This window comes from Euphorbia lathyris, chromosome 2 (assembly GCF_963576675.1).
Source record: "Euphorbia lathyris chromosome 2, ddEupLath1.1, whole genome shotgun sequence".
Taxonomy (NCBI): Eukaryota; Viridiplantae; Streptophyta; class Magnoliopsida; order Malpighiales; family Euphorbiaceae; genus Euphorbia; species Euphorbia lathyris.
The window spans coordinates 27,294,401-27,308,755 of record NC_088911.1 but is presented as its reverse complement, the minus strand read 5'-3'; the positions used below and the strand labels follow the sequence as shown (position 1 = coordinate 27,308,755).

The following is a 14,355-nucleotide window of genomic DNA, read 5'->3' as shown; positions in this document are numbered from 1 at the left end:
TGTCATGTAACTTTGAACTAGATAAATGCCCTAGGCAAAAATGCCAAATTGGAAAATCCACAGGTGTTTCCATAGTATGAACAACAGAAGAAACAGAACTAATGTTATTAACAACAACAACAGAATGAACATACAAGTGATACAATCCATTCACCAAACTAGATGTACCAATCTTCTTCTGGGTCAAAGTGTCCTGAAAAACACATTGATCATTCTGAAAAATTAGTAAACAAGCAGTAGACTTCAATAACTTACTGACTGAAAGCAAGTTATAAGAAAAAATTGGTATGTAAAGAACATCATGAAGAACCAAACTATTCGATAAAATCACTGTACCTTTTTGGTTCACAATTACTTGAGAACCATTAGGCAGACTAACAGATATATCAGTGATGGAATGTAAAGAAGAAAACTAATTTAAAGAGTTTGCTACATGATCTGAAGCCCCTGATTCCACTAACCAATAAGAAGAAGTCTGTTTAAAATGACAAAGAATGGGCATAGGCATACCAGTAGCAAATGTAGGTTGTAAAGCAACAGATGCAGTTGGCTATACTTGAACCAAAGAATGATTATTCTCATGATTTTCCTTCATTTCTGCTTGATTAAGCATTGAAATGAGCTTTTGACATCATTCAGACGTAAAGCCTTGCTGCTGCAAAAAGCTAGTTGATCCTGAAACTTCAATAGATGGTGATATCGATTGAGAATCTAACCCATCTTGTGTAAACACATTAGCAACAAAAGATCTTTTCTTAGTAAACTTGAAGTTAGGCGGAAACCCATGTTTTTTATAGCATTGATCAACTGTATGATTTTCTTTACCACAATAAGAACAAATTGGCCCTCCATTCTTCTTATAAAATTGCTTCTTTTGGCCTACATTCTGTGTTTTTGCAAAATTAACAGTAGAATCAATTCCATCAAACAAAGATGTAGCTCCTTGATGTAACTGGCGTTCATGTTGAACTAACAAGTTAAATGTCTTAGTAATTGATGGTAAAGGATCCATTAACAGTAATTGAGATTTAACAAAAGCAAAACTTTCATTGACCCATCTAAGAAAACGAATTATATAGTCTTGTTCTTGATACTCTTTAGTCTTCTTAACATCTTCACAAGAATTATTACTCTATTGTAAAAGATTACACTTACACTGAGGTATCGGCCTGAAATTAAGCAACTCTTCCCAAACCATCTGTAATATGGTGAAATATTCAGTAATGCTTAAATCTCCTTGATGAATAGAAGAAACCTCATCTTGTAATTGTGCAATTCTCAAAGCATCCCCCTGGGAAAACATGTCATTAAGATTGTCCCAAACTTGACTAGCTGTATCAAACCAAGTGATACTCTGGGCAATCGTAGGAGAAACAGAATGATTAATCCAAGAAAGAACTAACTCATTACAATGAACCCAAGAATTATAATTTGCTGCTCCAGCCAAAGGACATAGTATAGTTCCATTTGTAAAACCAATCTTGTTTTTTTGCAATTAAAGCTCTTCGCATAGATCGTTTCTAAGAGCAAAAGTTGTTACCATTAAAGACTGGAGTTACCAAAACTAAACTGGGGTTCTCATTGGGATGAATATAATATGGACTTTGAGTCAAGTGGATAGATGAATTCTGGAGATTAGGGTTTGAATTTGGAATGTGGATTTCCGTCGTCATATTGAATCGAGTAAAGAAAAGAATGAAAGAAATACAGAATCGTAAAAAAGAACAGATCCAAGAAGGATTCTGGTGATAAATTGCTTGATCCAAACTTGAACTAAACAAAGAAATAGAAAACTGACCCAAAAACCGAATCAGGTGAAAATGAAAATTTGAGATGAATCAACCTTCATAAGAAACCTTCGACATCTTCATGGATTGAGGAAGTTAAAAACTCAGATACCATATCAAATATGTAGAAATAAAGAAGACCAGGAAAGTAGATAACGGAGTACTACTGCAGAGTTTTGTTAATGAAAGAAGAAGGAATACAAAAGTTGACATGTGCTTATGTTTAAGCCTTCCTTATATAGGCTTAACCATAAATGGTTTACATTTAACTATAAACTATAACTATAACTAACTATAATTAATAAGATATCCTAACTAACCCAACAAATAATTAATCCTATTTATCAGTTATACTCTCATAGAAGAAGAATTGGATTCCTCACTTCCCTCTCTCTTCTCTCGCTCGTTCAGTGTCCTTGATTAGAAAGTGATGAAGTTTTCGCTTGCCTTGTTCTGATGGGAAACGATTTAGATTTATTGAAATTGTCTATAGAGCTGGGTTGAAATCTTCCGATTCATAAGGTAGCGGGAAGAAAAGTTTGAGTTCTCCTGTTAGATTCTTTCAATTTTGGGAAACAGAACCATCTGTTTCGAACTGTGCTTCCGGTGGTGTCTGGAGGGGCTCGGCGGAGGTCCGAAGTCTTTCCAAATTATTAATTGTTGTCCTGAACAATTTATGATGCTACAAAATCCCTTAAAACCATGATCACTGAGGTCATTAAAATTATTAGACCAATATGTTTCCCTTCAACATTAACCTTGTTGGAATATAAACTAATTTCGGCCTATTGTGAGTATGAGTTGCACTTTTTGCTGGTCAATTTTTGTAAAAAAGTTTATCATTAAGATCATAAGAACAATTGTACGGGATCCACATACTTTTGCCTGATACGATTCATAGCCTACGGTAGTAGATATAGGACTAGGAAGAAAGGGAAAACAGTTAATTTATGAAACCAAGTAATTCATCATGCTACATGTTGCTCGGTCCAGTTTATCGTGTCATGTAAACATTAGATGATCTACCTTCGAGAATAGCTATAAGAAAATAAAAGAAGATATAAATAATTATATTAATCCACTGCCTCGGTCAGTTAGACCAATTTCTTATTAAATAATTAATCTTTTAGTCATTTTTATTAAATTAATATATAGCATAGACATGAAATATGAATTTGCAGTTAAAAACTGTGACGTGAAATACTAATATGTTCATAGAGCATCAGCGACATATACAGTAGTAAAATTCTATTACAGTAGAAAATATCCATTTTAGTGTGATAAAATTTCGGGATATAAAATTCACGGTTAATAAAAATGAAGCTTGCAATCTGGATTAATAAATTTTGAAGGATCTTATACTAAAATAGTCCTAAGGAAGTTTCGAGTTAGGATGATGTTAAAATGATAGTCGTTTACTGCACAACATATGCACACATAATTATGAGGTAATATTCCACTAACTGTGCTTTTTAAATTGAGCTATAGTATTCTCTTCTATCATGAGATTCAAGTGTACGACTATCTGAAGTAGAACTATATGGTTTTGATTCTCAATTTAGGATTACTGAGATATGTAGGAAGCTTGATAATAAGATATTAGCAAGTTCAAGCCAATTATATAGATTAAATTAAAAAAAATTAATAAACTTATGTCAATCAATTACGAACTCTAGAAAAGAACCTAAATAAAAATATGACCAAAAAATATACAACAGAACAGTCCCACATGAGATGTGATTATAACTGTGGAATAATTCAAAAGGCAACCAAAACAACAGCACTAACTGAATCAATGTAAGGCATATTTCAAATGCTTTGTCCCAAAGGTGTAAAGGTTCAGAAGAAGAGGCATGACCTGTGATATCATGAAGGTTTCCCCTAATACTTTTTTTATTAACAAATTCATATACTTTCAAAAAGCATGGATCACAAAATCAATCTTAGTTTCTCCCAAAAAAAATCAAACCTGAATATTTTTTATGCTATGTCCAAGATTGTGCCAACTATCGGGGAATCAAATTAATGAGTCACACTATGAAACTTTGGGAGCGAGTGATTGAACAAAGGCTAAGGAGGACGGTGAAGATCTCGGAAAACCAGTTTGGCTTTATGCCGGGAAGATCAACTATGGAAGCCATCCATCTAATGAGACAATTAATGGAGCACTATCGAAATAAGAAGAAAGACTTGCATATGGTTTTCATTGACTTGGAGAAAGCATATGATAAGGTACCAAGGGAAGTACTTTGGTGGGCCTTGATAAGGAAAGGCATTTCGCGGAAATATATTGACATCATAAAGGACATGTATGAGGGAGTATGCACGAGTGTACGTACTAGTGTTGGGAAGACTGAAGAGTTTCCTATTACGATTGGAGTGCATCAAGGTTCCGCACTAAGCCCATTTCTTTTTTCCATCGTTATGGATGAACTAACAAGTTCACTTCAAGATGGTATACCATGGTGCATGCTGTTTGCAGATGATATTGTGTTGGTTGAGGAGACGAAAGAAGGAGTGTAGATGAAGTTGGAACTATGGAGGCAAACTCTAGAATCTAGAGGCTTTAAGTTGAGTCGAAGTAAGACAGAATATTTGGAGTGTAAGTTTAGCGGCCGTAGGAGTAGGGAGGCAGGGACAATCATCCTAGATGGGAGAGTTGTTCAGGCCTCGGATTGCTTCCGGTATTTAGGATCTATTATCCAAACGGATGGAGAAGTAGATGGAGATGTTGCTCATAGGATTAAAGCTGGTTGGTCGAAGTGGAAGAGTGCTACGGGTTTCCTTTGTGATCCCGGCATGCCTAATAGATTGAAGGGAAAATTCTACCGGACGGCAATTAGACCAGCATTGTTATATGGTACGGAGTGTTGGGCAGTGAAACACTGCCACATCCATAAGATGTCGGTGGCGGAGATGCGTTTGTTGAGATGGATGTGTGGTCACACGAGAAAGGACCGGGTGCGTAATGAAATAATTAGGACAAAAGTAGGGGTCACATCTATTGAGAATAAAATGAGAGAAAACCGACTAAGGTGGTTTGGCCATGTGAGACGTAGAGCGCTTGATGCGCCGGTTAGGAGAACCGAAGAGTGGCAAAGGGATGTAGTGGTGAGGGGTAGGGGAAGACCTAAGCAAACTTGGAGGAGGGTGATCGAGAGTGATATGAGTTTATTGGGAATTGAGGAAAATATGGTAGTGGATAGGACGGAGTGGAGGGAGCGAATCTGTGTCGCTGACACGACTTGATTTTCACGGTTTTATATGATGGTTCATGTTAGCCGACCCCGAATCATTTCGGGACTAAGGCTTTGTTGTTGTTGTTGTTGTTGTTGTTTCATGTTTGAAAGAATGAAAAAAAAAGGAGCCGCTTTTGAAGTTTACAAAAGCTAAAACCTGTATACCTTTGAATCTGTGATCTTGAGTCTTGTTAGCAATTTCTTTTTTTATTCTATCAGAGCAGAATCAATGCATTCCAAAAATTAACAAGATAAATAAGGGCTTTTTTGGATGGAGGGTTTAGAGGGGTTAATAAGGGAAGGGTTAGTAAGGATTGATAGAAACTTTTGTTTGAGAGGGGGAAGGGTTAGTAAGGGTTTCTACAAACCCATGTTTGGAACATAAAAAAATTAGAAGGGTAAGGGTTTGGAGGGATTTTGAAGGGTTTCTTTTTAAAAAATTCCATCCAATTTTTAACTCTCCAATTTGGTGGATTTGGAAGGGTTAGAAATTACCCTTCCTTCCCCTTCATTCCCTTTCCTTACCTTTCCCTACCCTTCTCTACCATTCCTTTATTAACCCTTCCCTACCCTTCATCTAATCAAGTCCTAAGAAGCTATTCGTAAATCCTAATCAATGCAACAAACATTCAGGCCTATTAGCTCAGTTGGTTAGAGCGTCGTGCTAATAACGCGAAGGTCGCAGGTTCGAGACCTGTATAGGCCACTTTCGATGATTTTTAAAACTTCGATTTGTTTTTAGGGCTCTCAAATTAAGTATGTGTTAAATTTTTTTCCTGTTCGATCCATATAGCGAAAAAGGTATTTCATGGAAAATAGGAAAAACGAAAAAAAGAGAGAAGATAGTAAAAATGGAAAACACTAAAAAATGGTAAAAAGGTGAAAAATAGAAAAGAACAAAAATAAAAAAAGGCGCAAAAAAAACGTGATGAAAAAACTATAAATGTGAAAATCACAAAAATGGACAATTTTGCAAAACATGAATAACGATAAAAACGAAACAAAGCTTGAAAAACAAATGAACGTGAAAAAATGTAAACGTGAAATATCATAAAACCAACAGAAAAATGGTAAAACATGTAAATATGAAGAAATGAAAAATAGAGAAATGCAAAAAGAAACACGTGGAAATTCTAAAACCATGAAAACGCAAAAGATAGACATGAAAAACTATAAAACTTGAAATATCATAAAACTAGAAAAATGATTAAAAAATGAGAAACGTGAAAAACACAAAACACAAAAAATACGAAAAACATATGATAAAGATGTGAAAAACAGAAAAAGAAAAAGAAAAAAAAATGAAAAAACTTAAAAAGTGAAAACGCGAGAAACAGAAAATATTGAAATGTGAACAACATTAAAAACGTGAAAAACGAAAAAAAAAATGTGAAAAGCTGTAGAAAAAATGGAAAGTAGAAAGATCGGAAATAGTGGAAAAATAAGAAAAAACATGAAAATCGAAAAAAAAACGCTAAAAACAAGTGTGAAAATAGAAAAGAAAGCCTAAAAATGGAAAAAAATGAAAAAACGAAAAAACGAAAAAAAAACGAAAAAAAACGAAAAAAAACGAAAAAAAACGAAAAAACGACAAAAAAACTTGAAAAATGCAAAAAAGAGAAGGTAAACAAAAAATAATGACAAGGCGTAATTGAAATTAGTGAGGAAACAAGATAAGTTTTGCCACACCCAACTCTAAACGACATCGGGTAGGAGCGAGAAACAAGAATAAGGAACTTATAAGTCTGAAATGCGAACCTATTTTTCACGAAATCGACTCATCGCTTCTTAAATTTATTCTTTTATCTAATTTATCACCATTAATTCGCTTGGATTATCAGATAACTTATTGTATTCTTAATCCAATTTTCTAATAGACCATAACTAAACATTAATTTACACTACCTAAAATTTGTTTTGATATTTGGTTTGAACTTGATAATTCTATCAAACTTTCTACATATCCCAAATACACATCTTTGAATTATTTAAATTGGGAGCAAGTCCATGAAGGCACGTGCGGAGCTCACCAGTCCGGAAGGAGAATGCGGTGGCTCATTAATCGTCATGGGTACTTCTGGCCAATGATCCTACGAGATTGCATCACGTATGCGAAGAGTTGCAAGAAGTGTCAGCTGTATGGCCAATTCCAATGAGTTCCCTCAGAAGAATTACACTCAGTTGTGAAACCATGGCCTTTTAGAGGATGGGCTATTGATCTAATGGGGAAAATATTTCCAGCTTCGTCAAAGGGCCATTGTTTCATCATAGTTGCTACAAATTACTTTTCTAAATTAGTAGAAGCAGCACCAATGAAGCAAGTCGGCCAAGCGTAAGTAATCCAGTTCATCAAGGAGAACTTAATTCACAGATTCGGAATTCCAGAATCCATTACCACGGATCAAGGAACCATTTTCACAGGTGAAGATATGAACAAATTCGTGGAAGAGTACAAGATCAAACTGATTCATTCCAGTCCATTTTATGCATAAGCAAATGGTCAAGCTGAGTGTTAAGCCCAAAATATACCTAAAATATCATTAATATTTACATCAGTTTTGCTATAAAATCGTGCTGTTTGTATCTATTTAGAGTACTTTTACGTTTGAATATGTTTTTTCATGCAAGGTACCTAAATATTTGGCAAAATCCAAATAGGAACGAAAAGAGGTCAAAAACGAAGGAAAAACCCTACAAAAGGAGTCAAAGACGACGAAAATCAAACGCACTGAAACGAGGACGAGGACGAAGTCAGAAACGAAGAAAAACATCCCGTGTCGCGACCGAGAATCCTCCATTCTCGGTCGCGACACGCGTCGCTCAGACACTTCCCCCTTTCGTTCGAAGGCTGAAAAAACTGTTTCTCCATTCTCGGTCGAGAATTTACATTCTTGGTAAGTTCAGATTTTCAGGCAGCCCAATATACACTTGTTCGTTTTCAAAGATACGCATCCGTTCGATTGGATAAGAACGTCTCTTCACAGCAGACACGTTCCTTAGACTCGACTCCTCAACATCTATAAATAAAGAGTTGATTTCAGAGTTGATATGATATATTGAAGAGAAAATTTAGTACAGAATTAATGCAGAAATTCTGAGTCAAGCAATTTAGAGTTAGAAGTTCCATTTTGTAAAAAGCAATATGATGTACACACATTGTTTATCAAATAATTACAAACACAGTAGCATTTAGATTTAGATTAAGATCACTTTATATTAGTTTACATTATGGTAGTTGACGACCCATCTCTATTCCGAAGATTCAACGAGAAGATTAAGTAGCGGATTCGACCCCGGAGCCTGACAAACTCTAACGAGGTTTGAGGAAAGGATTGACAACCTGGAACTTGAATGTCGTTTTGAATACTTCCATGCTTCCTGTTCTCTGTAAACTTGTATCAAATTTATACTTCATCTAATAAAGTTTATGCAATTCAATAAATTTTTATGTAGCACTTCTGTAATTGATCCGAAGTGAGTTTTGGTGTTTTCATTAATACGTAGTTGAATTCAATATCTTTACAAGGAAACTTTGTTGAACACTTAGGCAAATTAATTCTTATGCATATAAGTACTAATTTGGTTAAGGTAGCAATCTAACCCGACTGTAGGAGGATTGTCTGCGGTTCAAAACCCTTTAATTGAATGAGTTTACGTTATTACATTTTCATAATTTATACAAAGTTTAAACTTGTTTTCTTTGCTTAATGCAAACGAACACAATTATTCCCTTAATTTAAACACTAAACGTTTCTGTTTTATAATTCATTCTCAAAACAGAATTGATTTCTAACATTCTACATATTCTAACCTAATTCTTATTCTATCAATTTCAAAACCAATTTCAAATAACGATTATCTATTTATATAAACCTTAAGTCGTATTTAATCTACATATTAATAAGTTTTTGTTGAAAAACGTTCCATGTGGGATTAATATCTTTTTATTACTACAAGCGAAACCGTGCACTTGCGGAAATCGATCAACACTGAGGCGTCCAACAAGATTCTGATCCAAATCTTAGAGAATATGCTAGAAGACAATCCTAGAGAATGACACAAAGTTCTCTCAGAAACACTTTGGGCTATGCGAACGTCTAAGACACGGGCGACTGGAGTAAGTCCATTTTTCCTAACCTTTGGCCATGATGTAGTAATACAATTGGAAGTCATTGTGCCTTCACTACGAGTGATGCATCAACATGACTTAGAACCGGATAATTATGTGCAAGTCATGACCATGGAACTCGAAGACTTGGATTACGAAAGACAGAAGGCGCTCGATTGCATGATGATTCAGAAAAAGAAAGTGGAAGACGTATACAACAAGAAAGTAAAAAAGAAAAAATTTCGAGAAGGCGAGCTAGCATGAAATCTAACTCTCACACTCAACTCAAACACACACTCAACACACCCAAAACCCTTTATAAGGTTCCTTCCAATGCTCTCTATTCTTAGTTCTTAGTTCTTGAGTTCTTTCTTGTTGTTCTTCATTTTTCTTACCTTTAATTCCTTCTTTTAGCTTGGCTTTAGCTTTAATTCAAGTTCCAATAGCCTCTTTCCAAGTTTTTCAATTCAATCTAGCATTCCTAAGCCTTTAGTTTGCTCAATCCTTAGCTAGAATTCTGTTTCCAAATTAATTTTTCAGATTCATCCAATTATTTTCAAATCCCTATTTCGTCCATTTAAAGTAATTTTTTGCTTTCAATCCCTTCAACAAAGTTGTTCCTGACGTCCAGAGGTTCAATCTAGTATATTTATTTTCCCAATTTCGTGCCCAGAAACTATAGTTACAAGCCAACTTTTATAGCCCAAATTCTTGTAGATATTCTGTTTCCAGAATTTCTCAGATTCGACCAGTTATTTTCAACTCCCAATTTCGTCCATTTAGAGCCTGTTTTAGCCTTCGGTCCCTTATAGAAGTTTGTTCCTCACTTTCCGAAATTAAGTTTAGCCTATTTACTCGTCCAATTCCGTGTTCTTAAGCACTCAATTAAGTCAACCGAAGTCACGGGTTAAATCTGCCCCATTTGGCTACCGCACGTTTTGATATTGCCAAGATCGTATACCGCACGGGCCCAAACGACCGCGGTGCTCCGAGGACTTCAAACCGACATCAAAGTTCAACGTCCAGCCGAGCTAGCTATTGTGGCTCCGAGTTTGTCGTTGAATTTCAATTTTATTTTAATTCCATTTCAATTCCTTGTATTGATTTGTTTTTTCCAATTCAACTGATTGTCTATACGTTTAGTATAGAAATTTTTCAATTGTAATTCATTTTTAATTTCATGCTTTTTGAACATATGTATTCAAACCTTGATCAAATCAATAAAATACCAATTTTTTCACCAAATCTCGTGTCAATTTCGCACTTTTAATTTCTTTATTTTACTCGTCTTCAATTTATACACTTAGCTTAAACTAGCAAAGTTTTTATAACGGCGCTAGAGACCCAAGAGTGACTTTTTCAATCCTTGCGTCCTTCGCCAATCGCCTCGTTTAGATTTCAAGTTTGGCGCGCAAACTCCATAAACTTAACTATTTTAATTGAGAAATAATCTTCTCTGGCACGCCGCACCCCTAACCACACGTGACAAGGTTGAAGATTAGCGTATTTGCAAAATATCGTTAACAAATACTAATTATTTTTAATCAATTAATTAATAGCTTTTTATGTAACAAACCAATTAAATAAAATATTTGTTATAATTGACTAAAAATTATTAATTCATACATTATTATTAAATAAATAAATAAATATTAACTGAATTTTTTTTGAAAGAAAACTCAATAAATGTTACTTTAAAAATTCTAGAATAATTATATTTTTTCGTTTTAAACTAATATATTATTCATTAAAAAACTAAGTAATCAAAGGTGAAAAAGACACACTATCACATTTCAAAGTAACAACAAAAAAAAATAGTTACGTACTAATTTTAGTGACAAATGCTTTAATAGTTAGTTACAACCAATGAAAAAAAAATTGTTAGTTAGTTCCTTGATATCTAGTGATGCTTTTAAAGTTATATGAGTTATAATGTTACTAAAAAAAATGTGAAAAACAAAAAAAAAAAAAATGAAAATATAAAAAAATGAGAAAAACATGAAAAATGGTATAGATGAAAAAAATGAAAAACTTCAAAAATGAAAATAAAAAAAAACACATGAAGAGAAAAAAAAAACATATGATAAGAGAAAATTCGTGAAAAACATAGAAAAATGTAAAAATGAAAAGCCGTACGAACGTGAAAACAAACCCTGATAAGTGAAAACGGAAAAAACGTAAAAATCCTAAAAATGAAAAAACACGAAAAGAACGAAAACAGAAAAAATGCGAAAAACATGAAAAGCGGTAAAGATGAGAAAAACAAAAAAAAAGGAAAAAATGAAAAAATAACTTTAAAAAATGAAAAAGGAAAAGAAAAAACACACGAAAAGAGAAAACATATGAAAACGGACAGAATATGAAAATATTAAAAACGCAAAAAACAGTAAAAGTGAAAAGTCGTAAGAACGTGAAAAATAGAGAAGTGAAAAAAGAAAAAAAAATGAATTGTGAAAACACGAAAAAAGTGTAAAAAACGTAAAAATCCTAAATGCGAATAAAATCTATTCTTCGCATATTCTTATGTTTTTCACGTTTTTATTGTGTTTGTGTATTTTTTCCATTCATTATTTTTCGTTTGTCACGTTGTTTGAAGATACAAATTATAAATAAATATAATATTATATACTTTCATTTAGTGAAAGAAAATATTTTATTTAACATCAACAAACATTATAAAAAAATTTCCTATACCATAGCCAAACACTTAGAAATTATTTTATTTTTCAACAATTTCTTTATCTTATTTATTAGGTGTTTGTTTACCCATTTTTCACTTTAAAATTGAGAATTTTACTTGTTTGGTAATCAACCTCTAGTTTGACTTTTATATATGAAAAGCAGCATGCTAATTAAGCTTGAAATATTTGCTTTAGCTTTTTCTAACAACACCGGTACGTAACAACAAATACCAACAAGAAATAATAGGTAAATTAGAACCTTAATATTTTTCAAAATATAATATTTCTTGCAAACATATGGAGCCAGGGTCGGCCCTGGACATAGGCCGAGAGTGCGGTCGCCCATGGCCCAAAGCTAAACGGGGTCCAATTTTTTTAATTTTAATACATATAATAATTTTTGTTTGTCATGTAATTATGATACCCATTCAAGCCTAAAAGATGACTAGATTTGGTATTCATTTTTATTATTCATAACTAATTTATGTTTGATGATGATTACTAAAAGATGGGTATGAATAGCTTGTGGAGGAATGGGCATCAACAAAGGCACATTGTCACAGAGGGTCGGTTGGAAGTAATTGCAATCTGGGATAGAAAATTCATTCTAACATCAATTTTGAACATAGCTTATGGGCTTAAACGCAGAAGAATGCTGAAATGCACAAAAAAAAAAAAAAAAAAAAAAAAAAAACTCACCTTCTGATGACCCGCGAAGCCAAACCGGGCCGAATTCATTACACGGGCCCAGCCCATACTTAGATCCATGGTCTAAGATGGGATGGGACCCGAATAGAGGAAGCGGGTGAAGTGAGTAACCGCCCCGAATTCCTAAATGGAGTATTAAAACTCCCACTCAGGACAAACGATACCACGTTTGTTGCCACGAAAGCCACGAGAGGGGGCATGACCTAAAAAGGAGTAACCGCCCTCGGAACATGGCCTGGAAGGGGTAACCGCCCTCGGCGGTTACTTAAGAACACTTATAAAAAGCCCTAAGGCCAAAGGGGGAAAGGTACATTCACATTTTTCCCACAATACTATTGTCAATTTACCAACCCTCCTACAAAAACTGACTTGATCGTCGGAGAGTTTTCCCGGAGATCCTGTCTCCGGTTCTGTTTTGCAGGTAACTACGGCGGAGATCATCAAATCGGATCCAGCAAGTTATCATTGGTGCGGTGAACGTGGACCTTTTTTACCAACATTTGGTTAAAGGTACACAAAGAACATGTCAGAACCATCACGAACGACCGGCGTTACAACTAGATCCACTAGTATGAACTCAAGGGGTCCACGGATTGCGAATTCGCAACCTGCAAGTACGCAGCCTGTGGTGCCTAGCTCGTCAAGCCCTTCGGGACAATTGAGTCCCTTATTGGAGGTTCAAGTGCAAAATGAAATGGAGATGTCCAATAGCGATTTCGTACAAATGGCAGGACAAGTCTTGGCTTCAAATATGAGCCAAGCGGCGGGGGATCGAATGATTAGTTTGTTAACCGCAATGGCCGATCATAATACCGCCGTGGCGGCTGCTCCTCAACAACCTGTTGTTGTCTCCACACGACCATCGACTACTGCCGCCATATCTGCGCTTCCGCAGCCATCTCGAGAGCTAACCCAGATAGGTCAGAGTAGTCGCATGAACCCACGCAGCCATCCAAGCAACTACTCGTACTACGATCCTAGTATGACGATCCATCCGACCTGGCAAACATCCCAACCGACAATTGGAATGCCAGGAATCCTTCCACTGCAACACACGGAACCCTTGGTTAACGGGCATTCAGAATTAATGGCGTCTGGGGCGAATACGTTTGGGCAGGAGCACACCTGGAACTTTGATCCTATAACCGGACGACGGCTAGAACCACGGCGAGAACAAATCTCAACATCAATTGGCGGGTGGATGCCACCTAGAGTTCACCAGCAGCGGATGGAAGAGGTTCGGCGAATACCCAATCTTGAGTTGGAAGATCAACTACGGAACATGATGGAGCGAATGGGGTACACGCCTAGGGCGAGAGCAGAGGTGCAGAGTGATTCGCCTTTTGCTCCGTCGTTGCGAGAATTTATACCAGATCACAGGATAAAGGCCCCGGCGATACCTAAATACTATGGGGATCCTAATTCTGATCCTGAGGCTCATGTCAGGAACTACAGAGAATTAATGGATGTTGCGGGAGCGAGTGAAAGTATAATTTGCAGATTATTCTCGACCACTTTGGGCGGAGCGGCATCTGATTGGTTTCGGTCTTTACCTGCTGAATCTATTCACAACTGGAATCAATACAGTCGTGATTTCTGTGCCAAGTTCGTGGGCTGTAAAGCGGCAGATGTGACGGATAGGCAGCTGAAGGAGATCAAACAGAGGAACTATAATTCCCTAAGGGAATTTGTTGTCGCATTCAACGATATTCTGGTGCGGTTGCAGAACCCGAATATCGTGAGCATCCGCAACATCATGGCAGATGGAACCACGGATTGGAGCATGCGGGAGGAAATCATCCGCAACAAGCCGCGCACAGTGGCCGAACTCA

General features: G+C 35.7%; 1 non-coding gene across 1 annotated transcript; it reads left to right on the top strand.

The window, feature by feature from the left end:
* Nucleotides 1–5,658: 5,658 nt before the first annotated feature.
* Nucleotides 5,659–5,732, top strand: TRNAI-AAU (transfer RNA isoleucine (anticodon AAU)). The gene has a single exon. It is a non-coding gene; the product is annotated as a tRNA-Ile (tRNA).
* Nucleotides 5,733–14,355: the final 8,623 nt, after the last annotated feature.